The sequence below is a fragment of the Leuciscus leuciscus genome (assembly GCF_965113295.1).
Source record: "Leuciscus leuciscus genome assembly, chromosome: 12".
In the NCBI taxonomy this organism is placed as follows: Eukaryota; Metazoa; Chordata; class Actinopteri; order Cypriniformes; family Leuciscidae; genus Leuciscus; species Leuciscus leuciscus.
In genome coordinates, this window is record NC_138736.1 from 27,697,812 (window position 1) to 27,715,350 (window position 17,539).

Genomic DNA, 17,539 nt, shown 5'->3' on the forward strand with positions numbered 1-17,539 from the left:
TGATAGGGAGAAAGAGAGCTGAGGGGTAGTATTTAGCTCCCGTGGAGGCAGTAAAACAGCAGGTGAGTGCCATCATTAGGCCAGGCAGATGAGGCGAGGCTCTCAGTGTGACCATGTCTCTCTCTGCCGCCCAGTCTAGCATACAAAATGGCTGCCGAGGGGCTGCTTAGGGGGAAGGGCAGAGCAGCCAGCCCTTACCAGCCCCATCACAATCCCTGCCCTCCTCTGGGGCAAAATGTCCCAACGGTGTGCCCATCTATTAGTGTAAATGCTCCTCATGTCTTGGCGAGGGTAATCTGTGTTTACGCTTGGGTGGAGTGTAATTATGGTAGTTTGAGTGTCAGCTTGTTCAAAGTTTTACGTGCCTAGTTTGTTCAGGGTTTCAGGCAGATGCAGCTTTGGAGAGACCCAAGCACAGATTTTAATGACGTATTTTCTTTCTTTATTTAACACTTAAAAGTGTTGTAGGAAGTCACTAGTTGTCTAAATCAGTATATATTTTGTTTTGGGTTGAATTGGGGAAAACATTTCTTGGTTTTAGACTTCCTTGAGCCAGCTAGGAGGCTTCAATTTGGAAATGTTTATGTCAGAGCAGTCCTAAATCACTCTCCAAAGTATCATGATCTGGAATATTCCTGCACAGTACTGGCCCACCAGTAAAGTGCCTAAAAATGAATATTTAGTGCCTACATTACAATACTGTTGCTTTATCATTTCTAAAATCCTTCATAGTAATATAGAAAGCTAAAGCTAAAACCAGAATTCCTGCCCACACACACACACACACACACACACACACACACACACACACACACACACACACACACACACACACACACACACACACAACCATTCAAAAGTTTGGTGTCAGTCAGCATTTTTTTGTTTAAAAAAAATTTATGCTTTTATTCAGCAAGGATGCATTAGATTGATCAAAAGTGACAGTAAAGACATTCTATTTCAAATAAATGTGTTTTTTAAACCTTCTGTTTATCAAAGAATCCTGAAAAAAATTTGATCACGGATTCTACAAAAAAAAAATATTAAGCAGCACAAGTGTTTCCAACATTGATAATAATAAGAAATTATTCTTTAGCACCAAATCAGCATGAATGATTAAGGATCTAAAAGGAACACGTGGCACTGAAGACTGGAGTAATGATGCTGAAAATTCAGCTTTGCCATCACAGGAATAAATTACATTTTTAAAATGTATTAAAATAGAAAACCGTTATATTATATTGTAATAATATTTCATAATATTTCCTATTACTGTATTTTTGATCAAATAAATGCATCCTTAGTAAATATACAAAACAAAAAGCAGAAAAATATCTACACCAAACTATTGAACGGTAGTGTGTGTGTGTGTATATATATGTGCATATAACTTCTTTTTGTATTGCTGTTTTTATGTTTGAAATGTTATGTGTGTTTCATATAGAAGATTTGTGACTCTGTGTGTCTGTCTGTCTCCCCGGTTGTGTTTTAACCTTGAAGTAAAAACATACCAACCTGGATTGGAGAAGCCACACGACTCGTGACATTTAAGCACTGCTGAGCAAGCACTTTGAATGCCTAGCCTTAACACAGACGCTAATTACCATACATGCATGTACAGGATGCTGAATTATAACACATTTAGTCTATACTAAATATTGTGAGCCAGCAAAGTAAACAAACAAATTCCAGTGATGCCACACGATGAGGTTTTTCCTGTAATTCAAACCGTGCACAGTTAGCGCCTCAGTGCTAACGCAGTGTAGCATGTCGTTAGTTAAACGTGCTAATGCACAGCACCCACCACTCTTTAGAATCTCTTTGCGCGATACCCCCCACCCCCTTGCATCCCCAGGCTGAGAGAGGACACATTAGAGAGATTTACATTTTCCTAAAAAAAATAGAGTGAGTGGCATTCCATAATATCCTTTTATGACAATAATCAAGACACAATCATCAAAACCGTAGCGAAACGATGTTGTTCCAGCCCCTGCAGGCAGGGGCTCGGATCAGATGCGCAGCAATGGCTGTGACGGCGACGGCTGCGGACGTGGAAAGCTGAAGTCTACCCGCTCACTCCACATTCAGCTTTTTTTCTACCTCTCGTACTTGCCATCTCCCAACGGGCAATGCCATCCATGCCATCTCACGTCGCAGTTAATCCAGGCCTTACGATGAGAATCTTACAGCACGCCAGTTTGATTTGCAAGCTGCCCTATCAAAGAATGCTAATTAAATCGTATTTTTGCATATGCCATGTCTCTTTCATGTACATATGCAAATGGAGCCCCGTTGCCTTTCAGCGCCTGGTAATTAAGTTTATGAAGGACAGCTGTAATACATAATTAACAGAAATGTTTGCAAGCCCGCTCTTTCTGCGCCGAGATGGGAGAGAGCGACGGAAGCTGTGAATGTGTTTGTGCACTTTGTGTGTGCGCGAGGGGTGCGTGTTGTGTGCCTCAGGTTCCCCTGAAGCCTTGGGATAGCTGACGGTTTGAGTGTGTCAGTCTTCATCACCAGAATGGAAGTCTCTCGCTCTGTCTCTCTCTCTGGTTACTCTAGGCTACATGCTCATCATCCTGGCAAGGGATAGGCTGCTGAAGACACACTGAATATTTATAACCTTGTCCTGTTTTGTTAGTGTTGGAAAGTGACTGATGGAGAAGTGTGTGTGTGTGTGTGTGCGTGATAAAACAGGGTTTGGAATAGGCTCACAGGTTCTAGTTGATTTGGCGACTCTGATCCATTATGGGCTAACAAGATGCCGACCTCTAATAAACTGAGACCTGTGCCTGTTGACATTCTTTATCAAGTTACCGTTATGAAGGATGATCAGTTCGGTCACTTTTCACTAAATTTTTTGCCTGAGTGAAACGAGTGCTTGATTTGTTAGAAATAGCTGACAATGTCCCTCAATGAGCCAAGACAGCCATTATGATCACCAGAACAGAGAAATATGAGGCAGATATCAGATTCATGAAGAAACCAGGGCCAAACCTGAATCTCTCGCGGAATATTCAGATCTTAAGTGCTTTGCTGGCTGTAATTTCTTTTTAGCGAGTCAAGTGCCAAAGTTAAAGTCAGTATAAAGCCATAATCACCACCATCCACAGCTCCACGGCATTTTTTTTTTTTTTTTTTACTTATTACTTGATTAATTTTGATTAATTTATTATTCTGCTGCTGTGTTTTTTAATGCTATATTTTGTTCTTCTTGGGAGAAGAAGATTAAAATGATTGTGTTTGTGTATATAATATATAGCCTATATTTCTCAATTCTTTGATATCACTTATTTACATTATTTACTCACTTTTTTATGTATATAAGATAAAACATGATTAAAACTGACATGATTGGTGACCAGCATAAGAGAATATCAACAAACAGTCTTTAATGATAAATACAAATGGTAACAGGAGAACAGAATAACACAACCACATTAAATGTAAAAATGACGCTGAACAATAAACAGGAAGCTAAGGGTTTAAATACACAGAATAATCTAAGAGTAATCTTAAATACATAGAACTAAGAACAGGTGAGGAACTAATGAGTAACTATGGAAACTATAATGACCAGGAACACAGGAAAAATGGGAACAGGAAAAACAATAACAGTCGCTCCGCAATAACAGTCCAACTGAGGAGGGAGAGTAGGGGCTCTGGAGGTGGATGAGGGGCTGAAGAAGGGCAGGAAACAGGAGATGACGGCTGGAGAAACCAGAAAGGTGATGACGGTGGGAGGAGCCTGGGAGGAGACTTTGCAGTCGGACGAAGGCCCACAGCGGAGTCGAAGGAGGGAGGAGCATTGGTGGAGACTTGGCAGGCGGACTCAGGGGGACAACGGACTGAGACGGAGCCAATGGAGGTGGAGACCCAGACGGAGCAGATGAGCCAACGAGACCAAGCTACACCAAAGGATCTGGAGGGCGAGACAGATCCATAGCGCAAAGCGTCTGAGGTGGAGCCAGGGCGGCAGAGGACTGAGGTGGAGCTGGTGGGGCGGAGGGACGAAGCGCAGCTGAAGGCCTGGAAGTCCATGGTATAGGCAGAGCGACGAGTGACCAAGGCGAGGCCGAAGGGCAGAGGGAGCCCGGCGGAGCTGAGGGAGGAGCCAAGTTGGAGCTGACCAGTCGACAGGCTCGGATCCCTTTGCTAAGGCAGACGCGTGGCAGATCTATGTAGCAGAATGGAGTCAACAGAGGGGGCGCCGAGGGACTGGAGGGAGCCGAAACCAGTGGTATAAAGTATTGGAGTAAATGTAATTCATTACTGTACTTAAGTATCTTTTTGGCTACTTTGTAGTTTTACTGAGTATCAAATATATTGGCAACTTTTACTCTCTACTTGACTACATTTTTGAAGAAGTAAATGTACTTTTTACTCCAATACATTTGTGATGAGCAATGCAATTACACATTACATTTAGCATGGCACTTAACTTTTTGTGCAGTAGTTTGTTTCTGCTATAAAGAAGCAATATAGCCATCTAAGGGCATTGAAGGTACTATATCTTGTACATTTTGCCTTTATTCACCCTAACTTGTCAACAAGGCTACTTTACGTAAGTGCGGGTGCATTACCAGGTAGTTGCTGAATCGCAGGTGTTTGATTTAGGAGATGAGGTCACGACTGCAGCTGGTGATGAGGCGGAAACCAGCACATCCAGTGCAAGTAGACTTTGACTAGTTCATTTTACTTAACATTATTTTATTTATCCACTATATTGATGAGACCTTTTTGAAGGATATTGGTTTACTTATGGCCTTTTTGTGCACTTGAGCTTAACTGAGACTTGAGAGTTTGTAGACATTTAAGAGGCTGTTGTGTTGACCTTTATTTATAATTTAATATATTAATATTTAGGTGTTCAGTTTTATTTTTATTTTATTTTTTATTTTTAAACAAATTACAAATCAATTGTTTCTTATTTTCACTGGCATGTCTCTTAGGTGTCGAGGACTAGTGCATCTTTGAGCCTACGCTCAGAATGAGTAAAATACTTAAGTACTGTTAAAATCAGATACTCTAAGACTTTTACTCAAGTCGTATTGGAATTGGTGACTTGTAACTTGTAATGGAGTCAGTTTTGCTGTAAGGTATCTGTACTTTTACTCAAGTATGGTTTTCAGGTACTCTTTACACCTCTGGCCGAAACTATAATATAATTATATTATAATATAATATAATTTTTGAATATTTCACATAGAATCATATGTACAATCATACGATTTGAACACAAGTTTTAAAGTTTTAAAAAGTTTTAAAAAAGTGTAATTTTAAATGGGATCTATTATGCAAAATTAACTTTTACATAGTGTTTGAACATAAATGTGTGTCAGTATTGTGTGTACATATCCACCCTATATTGGTAAAAATCCATGCTACAGCAAATACACATGTACCATCTCTTTATGCGTTCTTTATGAAAACCAGAACTCTTAAATGCTTTATCAAGGCATGGCTGTCCAAATCAGTTATAAGTTAACCAAATAAACAGTGACAATTAGATTAATAATGCATATTGTTTGTGAATGTCTCGGCTTTGAGTGATGTTTGGGAGGATGGTAGTTTATTGAAAGTAAATTCATGTAATTGTGCTGGGAAGCTTGATGAGGCAAAAGAAGGTGTCAGCATGGTTTCCATCACCATGAGAAGAAAAAAATCATTAAAGAGAGAAACAAATTCACTTCAAAGCATGGCAGAGAACAAACATTTATGAATGTGTATCATTTAGAGAGAGAGAGAGAGAGAGAGGCAGAGTTAAGATTCACAGGACTTACATGAATGGAACATCACAAATCAGCTTTGTTGTGTTTATTTTTAATATTTGTGTCTAACGGGACGTAAACAACTATTCTGTTTATCAAAACAGTCAATGCAAATTTAATTCTCAAAACTAGAAAACGAATAGCTAAATTTATTTGTCAGTGTTTGGATATATTGACTGAATTGAAGTTCAGGCTTTTTGAATATCCAAAACACTAGACATTTGTATTGAATTCTCAGCCTTCTAATGAAGTTGTAACATTGTTTGAATATTTTGAACATGGTCTCATTGCTGACATGGTGTCAGAAATTGAAATATTGTACATGACAATTTTCATTTTATTTTTGTATGATCTTTTGACACTTCTTGAGAAATATAAAGTGGGTTATTTCCATTTTGCAACATGAATGGATTTTTAAGATGCCTGTAAGGAAGTGCGTAAAAAATTGATGTATATATAGAGAGACGGACAGACAGACAGAACATTTTCAGTGAATTATGATTTAATTTCGATCTGTTCCTTCGACATTTATACTGCATGGCTTTAGAAGACTTTGAAAACAATGCATTAGTCATTTCTACTTTTATGATACTTTTGTTGTACTTTTTGTCATTATGAATATTCTGATAAACATTTATTTTGTTCTTCAAAAGTATGTGTTTGACACAGTGGTGAGGCCAGGGTGGCACTGGTCCATCCAGATTGAAGGCTGGTCCAGACAAACAAATGAGACACAAAATAATACAATTCTGAATTGATTATATATCACCTAGAAAGTGTGCAAAGAGCGGTCCCTTTATAATCATTAAAAAGCTGTCAGTGATTTTAGTTCATCGCGATGACGCAATTTCACAGTGAATTTTTTTACTTGCATAATGACTTTGTTATAATAAGAGGATTTGCTAGCATGCAGAACTCGGCAATAGACGAAAACTTCGGCTTCGAGTGGTGAGTGGATTCTAACTTAAACACCTCTGATTGGCCATTTGCGTTCAAGAAATCAGCAGACATATCTGTGATTGGCTACATATCGCAAAAAAACACGTTGTAAATAGAAACCTTTGAGGCTCTCCAAAGTGCAAACACAGATACACACTGGATTGTTTTACCAAATCGCCAATATGCTTTTATTATGGGGAAAACTGGTCCTAGAAATAGGTAATTCCACACAAGTCTCAAGTCATGGCCAGGAGAGGCAAGAAGCCTAGCTTTACTCTTCCTCCGGCTATTATCTTCGTTTATTGATCTTATTCTGTTTATTGTTTATTTTATTTATGAGTTTTTAGTTTCATGAAACTGTTGGCTGACAATAACTCAGATTTAACTCATCTTAATTTATTTTAAAGTAGAGAGTAGGCATTGAGGTCCACCCTATTTCACCACTTTTGAATTTCTGGCCTTGCCAGTGGTTTGAATTGAGGGTGAGTAAATGACAGAATTTTCATTATTAAGTGAACGTTCCCTTTAAGACTTTTAATACAAATTAGATCAGCAAACCAACGTTGCCAGATATTTTCACATCATAGAAAGTAAATTATAAATCCCTTAATAGAACTATTGAGTTATGTCTGTGAAATAATCAGTACTTAATATTGTACTTTTTTAAAAACCTCTACACATTTAACGGTATTTTATGGTGTTTTGTTTATAACTATTGTGACTTCATTGCCACTCTATGATCTATTTCAGAACCCCACCCCTAAACAGCACATAAAAACTATGAAACATGATTGGTCGTTTTACATGTCTCTTCCTGCCTGAAAAGTCTGGCTCTACGAGACTATAGGAGAAATGGGTCTGGCTCCCCCTCTACACCTCCTCTACGCCTCCTTCTCCTCACCGCAGACCTCAATCGATGAGTCCAGTGGCAGGAACGGATCTACGCCTCTTTACGGCCTGCTCCCAGGGCACTTTTTAAGCCACCACCACCATAGGCAGCAGCTTTCAGCGGTTCCACACCAAAACCACTATTTACTGTAATGAAATCAGAGCGGGACTCTATAGATCATCTCGGTCTTCCTCCCTCGTCTGATTCAGCGTTCTCAGCACTCTCCTGTTCTCCTTTTTCTATCTTCTATCTTTCAGGCCTCGTTCGCAGCCAATAGCGTCCCATCAAAGTAAATTGGCTTTGATCCGTGATTAAACGGGCTGCCGGGCTGCCGGGCCTCCGCTGGCTTCATTCATAAAGCACAGTGTGTCGTCTTGACTGACAGCTCTCCTGCCAGGAGCTTCTGATCGGCGTCTGATGAGACAGGACGTTGATTGACAGGTTGCGAGGTTGCTCCTTGTGTGACTGCCTATAACATTTCACTTCCTTGTTCCCCTTCTCTCTCTCTCTCTGCCTTTCTTTCTCACTTCCTGTCTCTCTGCTGTCAGAAATGTCATTCGTCTGTCAGCTTGGCTTTTCCTGGCAGTAAATGGAGTTGTCTTTTTTTTTTTTTGAGTGTGGTTTAGTGAAAGAAACATTAAATACGGACAAATCTGCAAACAAACTGCTGCAAGGAGCCTGGCTGTTTTCCTTCCCGCTCTCTTTTTTTCTTTCTGAGCCTTTCAAAATGTCGTTTTTTTTTTAAAGAGAAGTGTCATGCTGAATGTGACAATTAACTCTGAGTAATAATAAAAGGCACCATATGGTCTATGTTTGATAAACATGCATTATTAAGTTGATTGCCTGTGTCAGACATTAATTTACATTTGTTGTATTAAAAAAAGAATTACCCTCGGTTAGATCAAAGCTGCGAGATTAACTGAGGTGCTCTAGTAATTGGGCTGCGATTTTGCCTGGTTAAGGAGATCGAGCTGGGATCCAGGTGCAGAAGTGATTCATAAAAACCTGTTCACACTGAATTTGACTTTTCGGCATAGAAACCTACTAAAAGATTTTCAATTGAATAAATGCATTTCAATAAATTCCTCAGAATTATTGCAAATATATGTTTTTAACTACATCTTAATAGAATGCTATGACATTTTTTTTTATATCAGATGATGAATCATTTAGTCAGGAATTATAACTTTATTCAGCTAAAAAAAATTCCAAGTAATTTTTTTATTTTCATACTTCTGCATCATCTAGATCAATGTTTCTCAACCAGTGGGCTGGGACCCACTAAGAGGCCTCAATAAACATCCAAGGGGCCTCAAAATAAGATAAAACAAATATTAAAATAAGCTAAAGCAACTAAAAATCAAGATATTTCTTATTTTTATAAAGAATATACATCTTTCGAGTCAAGCGCTAAAATATTTAATTGGCTGGAAATTGTGAGTATGGTTAGGCAATGTTGTGTACAATGGGAATCATAAAGGTTGAGATCCACTGAGATCCACTATTCACACCACTGTTGCATTGGTGTAAATAGGTGTGAATAGTTATATTTAGTCTTCCTTCGCTGTAGCTCTCAAGTGAATCGCATCCATGCTTAAAACATAGTGTGTGAAGAAGATGTTGCACCTGGTTTGACGATCATATATAATTTAAAAAAGACTTGTAATATAGTGCACAAGTCATATGTATTACATTTATGGTTGATTTTCTGTCCTTTTGGGGTTTTGATATCCCAGGTCAATATATAATTTTGTTGCATGAAAAAGTGTGAACATTCAGAAACATTATTTACACAAGAAGAAAGTAACAGATTTAGAAAGACGAGAGAATGATAGATGTTTAATTTTAGAATTAACTATTTATTTATAAGAAGACAAATAATTCATTCAGTAATTCAGTTTTCAGATTCAAATACACATTGTACATACACTAGGCTATACTGCCCTAAAGTTTTAGTCCAGTAAGATAAAAGAAAAATCCGCAATACATTTTTTTTTTTGCGATTCTTTGATGAACAGAAAGTTAAAAAATAAACAGCATTTATTTGAAATAGAATTTTTTTGTACATTATACATCTGTATTGTCACAAATAATGCATCCTTCTTGAATAAAAGTATTAATTTCTTTAAAAAAAAATTAATAATCTTACTGACCCCAAACATTCAGTCATACAAAACATGGCCTTAAGAATGACCCCAGACATTTAGTGTAAACATTAGAAGATTTTTTTTTTTTTTTTGTAAAACAACACACTATATGATATTACCAGCAAAATAAATTATTGCTGGGAATATCATATGAAAAGATGAATGTTTTTGCAAGTGTGGTAATGTGCGTATCTGTGCGTGTGTCAGTCTTTTCGGAAGCCAGACACTGGGCACCACATGGCTTCCTCGACAGTCATCAGAGTTAGATGAGGCCAATTCATCATCGGTCTCCGTGAGTGTGTGTGTGTGTGTGTGTGTGTGTGTTTGGGTATGTGGTACATCATTACGAAAGTGATGGAATAAGCCTCTAGCGCACAACAACCAGCCTAACACTCAATCCACTCTGAGCCCTTTGCTCTGGACCAGTCTGGAACAAACTTGCTGTATTTCAGTCAAATAATGCCAATATGTAGGAAAATGTCATATATTTTCTCTCATTTCCCAGGAAAATGTTCTGGAAAATTCATTTTCCCAAGAGCTGTAACCGTCAGCTAATGATGCTGTCGCTGAAAGCCCCTCTCTCTGTCTTTCTTACTCATCTGCTCGTGAACACGCTCGTACACACAAATATGGCACAGAGCCATACTGTCTGTGTTAGGATGTGTTAACATGATTTGGTGAAAACAAGTACACAAGCAGCAAGCAATGGAGCAGACATTGATTGACATTGAACTGCTCTCTTATTTACTGCTGGGGTTTCTCATCCTCGGCTGACAGATTAGAAAGTGCTGTCTGTAAGCTAGATCCAGTCCTTTTTTCCCCCGTCTAATTCTATTTCAACTGTAAAACATGGTGTCATCATTTTCTGACAGTCCTCGAGACAGAATTTATCTCATCATTAATTAAAGCTCGTATTTCTTACATGCCGGCTCTTAATTAGTGAGAGGTCATTGGGGAGGGCTTATTAAGTGGAACAAATTCAACCAACGTTAAGAGATGAGTTGTCTCTCTTTCTCTTTTCAGTCTTTCGCACATACATTCAGGAATGATAAAAATGGGGGGATTCAGTAAGAACAAATTGCGCCTGCCGATGGCATGCACAGACTGTACATTAGTGGTGGGGATTTTTAGTGACTCTTTCTGCAGGTTACATCGATAGTTACACCAGTAGGTGGCGACAAGTGATTGCCTTCATGAGTGAGTCATTTGCTGAATTCAGAACAGCATTTATTTATTTATTTATTATTCAGAACAGCATACAAGTATACTACTGATACAACTTTTACCATATCTTTCTATGGCATAAAAAGTAGTCCTGAGTGGTATGCTTGTGTGCAGTTCCGAATTTAGCAACTGATTCATTAATTCAACCGATTTGTAAAAAAACAAAAAAACATTGATTCTTTCAGGAATGCATAGCGTACTACTCTTACTCTTGCCATAGAAATATATGGTAAAAGTAGTAAGAGCAGTATGCTGTTATTTGGTTCTGAATTCAGTGAATGCTTTCATAAGCAAGTCATTATAGGTGTGTTCAACTTGAGGTGCTGCTGCAGACCGATTGGTGTGTGAAAGTGAAATGTGAAGGCCACCATACTTGGAATTTGTCCTCTGCATTTAAAGGGGTGGTTGATTATGATTTCACTTTTATAACTTAAGTTAGTGTGTAATGTTGCTGTTTGAGCATAAACATCTGCAAAGTTACAACGCTCCAATTCAAAGCAAAGGGAGATATTTTCTTTTAAAGAAATTGCGTTTTAAGGACCACAACAAACGGCTGGTAGGGACTACACGACATTCCTCCCGGGTTAGTGACATCACAAACCCTAAAATTGACATAAACCCCACCCCCGGAACACGATTTATAGATTATCAAGACAGAATATGCTAATCAATGACTAGAAGATAACTACACATAAGCTACATAAATTCACCAACTAACCATTCAGAAATGGTGTCTACATGTTGTCACTTATTCCTGAGTCTGTCCATCTTTGTCTGAGTTCAGTTTGAACACAAAAGGTTAAAAGTTTTTGAAATTTTCAGTGCATGTCTGTGTCAGGTAAAAGGACACAAGTTGTTGTAGCTCCGCCCTCTGTGCCGGGGGCAGCAGCTCATTTGCATTTAAAGGGACAGACTTTTAACATACTATATAAAAATATCTGTGGGGTGTTCTGAGCTAAAACTTCACATACACGCTCTGGGGACATCAAAGACTTATTTTACATCTTGTGAAAAGGGCATTATACCACCCCTTTAACCCATCCAAGTTAGTGCACACACATTAGGAGTAGTGAACACACACACACTGCATACCGTGAAAACACACCCAGAGCAGTGGGCAACCATTTTGCTGTGGCGCCTGGGGAGTAATTGGGGGTTAGGTGCCTTGCTCAGTAATTTCCTGCTGGTATTGAGAATCGAACCTGCAACTTTAGGATATCAGTCTGACCCTCTGACCATTAGGCCACGACTGCCCCAAGTACCATCATCATGACATCAAAGTATTGCAAGAGCAATTAGAGAGCAGTCGGCTCTGTATGCTTTCGATTTGCTCTCACAGTATTTTGATGTCATACACCAATCGGTCTGCGCAGTACTTCTTCAAGTCGAACACACCTATTGAATCATTAATTCAACCGATCTGTAAAAAAAAGTATTCACTCAGGAATTTAGCACTCATTCCACAATAGCGTTTTCACAACGTTCAAAAAGAGGAAAAAAGTAGAGAGAGATTGATAACAGCTGTCGGAAGAAAGAAATATATCAATTTTACCATCGCCTCCCACTGCAGCGTTAACTTGTTTTTTTGTAATTTGATGCAAAGGTAATATAATACAAAGTATACTGTTAAAATTTTACATACATGAAAAAAAAAAAAAAAAAAACCTTTGGAGGATTTACGATGCTGATGACCTTAAAACGCCTCATCACAGTCTGTAAAAAGGTTTCCAGTGACTGAGAGAATCTTTGAATCATTCTCCCAACCTATTCATTCAAAACACTGATTCATTCGGAACTAAATGTAGGCCTACCTCCTGGCAACACCTGAAACAACTATCTTGCCCGCTCGTATTATATTGCTTAATTATGTCATAAATGAACGACACTGACTGAATTTACTCGCTCACTAGCACTATAGTGCATTTAGCGTCTGTCTGAACCGGATTATTTGATGAATTAGCACGCCGTTTTTTTTAAACTGGTGAATTTGACTCAGCGAGCGTGTGTATGTTGTGTTCGCTTGGTCGCTATGATTGATAACTACACCAGCGTGAGCTGTATACTGGGAGGGCTTGAGCAGAGACTGGGGACGTGGGGCGGCGATCGGAAACATATGCTGTGAGGAGAGGAGACAGATTACAGAAGAGGCCATGTCACAGATGCTGGTTTATCATGCCATCCTTTCTCTTTTCTTCCCCCTCGCGATTCTCGTTTCCCCCTCACCTGGTATTTTTAGTCGAACCACTGACGTTTTTGTCAGAAAGATGCTGGAAAGAAATTATTACATAGGAGGGAGTCTCCACGCGTTCAATGGGAGGAGAGAGAGATAGAGACTCGTCCCCGGTGATTCGGGTGACACTGTTTTGCATTATCATAATTCAAAAAGACAGAATGGGTTTGGCTTGTCGTGAAGACAACAGCTGTTTTGCTCCGCTGTGACATTTGTTGCCAAATTTCGTCGTGCGGCTTTGGAGGGGCGCTGCGCGTGTTCACCGCTGACCTGCCGCTGGGTTTGGCACACTTCGGCCCACACCGGGGAGGAACGTTGTGAAAGCCAGCAGGTGACAGCTTGTCAGTGTGAGAGAGAGAGAGAGAGAGAGAGAGAGAGAGAGAGAGAAAGAGTGGGAAAGAGAGATGGAAACACCAGTCGTCTCCATTGTGACACATCTGGTACACAGGATCATATTCGCGCTCTCCTCCCTTCAAAGAAAAAGAGCGCGAGTGAGAAAGTGCAGTGTTTCTAACTGTGTAATGATGGGGGAAAGTTTGTTCATGATTGACAGCGTCGGCCTTGTCTTAATTGGACATAATTTGGTGCAATTTTGAGAGGTCCCTTCGACTGACCAAATAATAACAGAGGAATGGACTCTGCGTTGTTTTCATAAGTAATAGTCAAAAGACCCCCACACATCATTAGTTCCATTTTCACATTAGAAAAATAAGTCTTTTCAACTAATACACCCTTCAAAACACCCAGAATGAATGCGGTGGGTACAAACTACACGCACCTCAAAGATACAAAACGTCAAGGCGCTCTAAGATCAAAAATACAAGGTAAGGAATTGAGACATATACTGTATACTGTGTGTATATATGTGTTTATATATAGATATTCCTTCCTTATATTAACATTACCTATAATGCAGTGTCACACACACACACACACACACACACACACACACACGTATACTGTAGGTAGTTGATGTAAATAATCTTTATAAACAAGATTTTTTATGGGTTTGAAAGGAATCTCTTATATTATCCTGTACAGTAAAGCAGTAGTATTGTGAAATATTTGTACGATTTATTTGAATAGTTTTCTATTTTAATTTATTTAAAAATGTAATTTATTCCTGTCATTGGAAGCTGAATTTTCAGCATTATTACTCCAGTCTTCAGTCACATGATCCTTCAGAAATCATTCTAATATGCTGATTTATTGCTCGAGAAACATTTCTTATTATCATTGTTGAGAACAGTTGTGCTGCTTAATATTTTTGTGTAAAACTGTGATACATTTTTCCCCAGGATTCTTTGATAAATAGAAAGTTCAATTGTAAAGCATTTTTTAAAAATCAATCTCAATTAATAGAAAATCTGCAAGTATAATAATGAAATCAAATTAAATGTAATAAACACAATACTTTAAATAATTTTAGCAGGATGTATGTATGTGCTATATCTTTAATGATGTGATTTTTTTCATACTTTGATCTTTGCTTGTTTTTGTACAGATGAGTGATATCACTTGAGTTGCGCTTATTTGTACAACAAATGTGAGGACAGATGAGCAGTAGTGAGAAGCTCAAGGGAGTGACGGTGACATCCACTGCGTTCAGGTCAGTGTTCAGGTCAGTGTCCTCCCTGGACATACACACCTGTCATGCAAGATGGCACAAATCACATGTGACATAAGAGAAAACAGGGCAGAATGTCCAAGGCCAAAAGTGTGACACACTGCAGCCTGTGGCGCGCCGGACATGTGATTTGTACCACTGTAACACTGTTATGATTATGCCATCAGCATTCGATTCGCTTGTGCACGAAAAAACAAAACAACTTTATGTTTTAGGTAGTAAACTTTTACACATGCATGGCAGACGATCAACTTTCAGTTTGATTTTCTTTTGCTTTCGCCAAGTGCATTAAATGGCACGTATAGTGGTTTATTTGAAAAAGGGCGACTTGAAAAGAGGAAGAAAAAAACAGGGCAGCGTAAACATGGAATGGGGAAACGCACGGCTGGCCCGGAGCTCCTGGAGGAGTTGATTTCAGCTTCACTTCTAAAAGTCTCTTTTAAAGCTTAATGGCCTTGATTACTAGAGTCTAAGCGTTGAAAGAAAGAGGGGCGATCACTCGCTCTCATCAGCTCGCGCTCAAACGACTGCAAACTCTGCGAATATAATTAACTAAATTAAAGCGCTGAGCCCACAAGTTCTTCCCCTGCAAGCCCGGCTCATTTACATGCCGGATGTTTGTAATTTAAAAGAAGAGGCCTTTGGTTTCTCTGTGTGTTTGGGAAAATATGAAGGCTGGGACTGGGGGGATGAAGAAAGAGAGAAGGAGCAAAGAAAATTAGTCAAGTTGCAGAATTTAGGAGCAATAATATGCAAAAAGCTGAGGAGCATGTTTTCATAACAGCCCTGTGGTTATGAGTGAATTGTTAATTATTAATGGGATCTTTCACCCTCTTTGTTTCATCTTATCACGTATTCCAAAAGAAGAACAATCTGAGAAACTTCGAAAGAGCAACGTCTGTATATTTTACAAATAACACAATGAATTCATGCCCCCGATACATATCAAATGCACGTCGCTGAAAATGTCACGCGCGAGTGTGCAGACAGGTGGAAATACTTAAATGAGTAAATGCGCTGTAACTTAAATGTTTACCACAGTAATCCGAGCTAAGTTGTGGTGTTTTTCGGAGTAGAAATATGTGTATATCGAACTCTTTGTGGTAGTGTGACATCATTAATAAATCTTTTTTTATTTTTTAAATGCAATGTGATCTTTATCTTTCCAACTCCTTTGTTTTGACGACCCCATATCTCTTTTTTCTCTCTCTTTATCTCCCTTTTTTCTCCTCTTCACATGCTCAAAAGTATTATAATCATCTGTGTTTATTTTCCAAAATATTTCACAGATAAAGCATTCCGAGTGAAGGATTGCCTTAATATCGTTGCCGAAATTAAATGATAATTAAAAATTGTTAGTTTAAAGCAATTGCCCTCCATAAAACTTAGATTACTTGAACATTAACCACATTTCATTTTTATGGCTTTACCCAAATGATTACTCAATAATTTTATGTACTTTCCAAAGCGTATGTCAGAGAGAGAGAAAGATAACCAAGTTCATCGTCTGCAGTGTAAACACACGGAGTCAAATTAAGTATGTCTATTTCAAACTTTTTTGACAATAGCAACGTTAAGGTAACAATTCGAATGTGGCAGCGTGAGGCAGTCTGTCAAAAAATTTCCCTGTGTTGCTCTGCCAACATCTGCGTTTATTTGTGATATTGTTTTTCTTCTCTCGGTTCTTCAAAGACAGAGAAAGAGGGATGTGTGGCGGAGAAGCTTGGGGGCAAGCTGTGACTCTCCTGCGTTGCCTGTACGACTAGTTTCCTACATTACTTAGGGGAAAATTCCTTTTCCCAATTCAGCCTGTCAGGGCCAATTTGGGTGAACAGTAAGCATGCGCCTCCCGCCCCTCCCGTTCGGACAAGCTGCTCATCGCCATGGTGACAGCTTGATTAGATCATCAATCCTGGCCGTGAACAGCGTTCTTCCTGAACACCTGTGCGGCCAGGTCACCCAAGCCTCTTAGCTACCGTTGTTTGCATGACCCCCACATGCAGCTCCAGCCTGCAGTAACATCAACCTGGAGTGTAAAAAATGACCTGCGTGTGTAAGTGAGACAGATAAAATTAAGAGACGGACTCTTTCAGAGCTGCTAATGCAGGATAAATGTAAACAATATGTTACCGTTGCTGATGTGACTTGCTATTTCTCTCAGTTTGCATGCAGTGAGAGAAAATGTGGCGTAGCGTTGTACTTCATCAACTTAAAAGTGATTTGAATACATCTACCTGAATATGTGCTGGTGTTTCGATAACTTTTTAATGCCTCGGAATGTATTTGGGTGTTTCTTGAGTTTTAAGAGTTGAACTTTATTAAAACTTTTGAAGGTCACACAAAAAGTTTTTTTTTTTTACCATGGCTTTGTCATTTAGTTTTGCTACTTGGTATATCAAGATTTTTATTAAGTTTTGAAATCACAACAAAAGGTGAAACAAGCATTAACCATTTATTTTACAAAAATATTTTATATTTTCACAAATTTCCACAACAACCAGCAATTTTACCTTGACGCTTTAGTATTTAATGTACTTGGTTAACGAGATAAAAAGAGAACAATATTAGTGAAAATCATGTTTGATATGTAATCTGAGCTGTGATGTTTAAAAAAATAAAATGAAAATGAAAGATAAACATTACTTAGTAGTTTTTATAATTAATATTTTTGAGCATTTCCAGTCACATTGTAATTTTGTTAAATGATTGTTA

At 38.6% G+C, this 17,539-nt stretch overlaps 1 long non-coding RNA gene across 1 annotated transcript in view; it reads left to right on the forward strand.

Annotated features, from left to right (window-relative positions):
- The window catches only part of LOC309510808, a 201,807-nt gene that overhangs the window by 59,105 nt on the left and 125,163 nt on the right, over window positions 1-17,539 (forward strand). Inside the window, exon 5 of the long non-coding RNA XR_014210439.1 lies at window positions 14,705-14,809. This is a non-coding gene — a long non-coding RNA (uncharacterized lncRNA). The remainder of the gene's footprint in view (window positions 1-14,704; window positions 14,810-17,539) is intronic.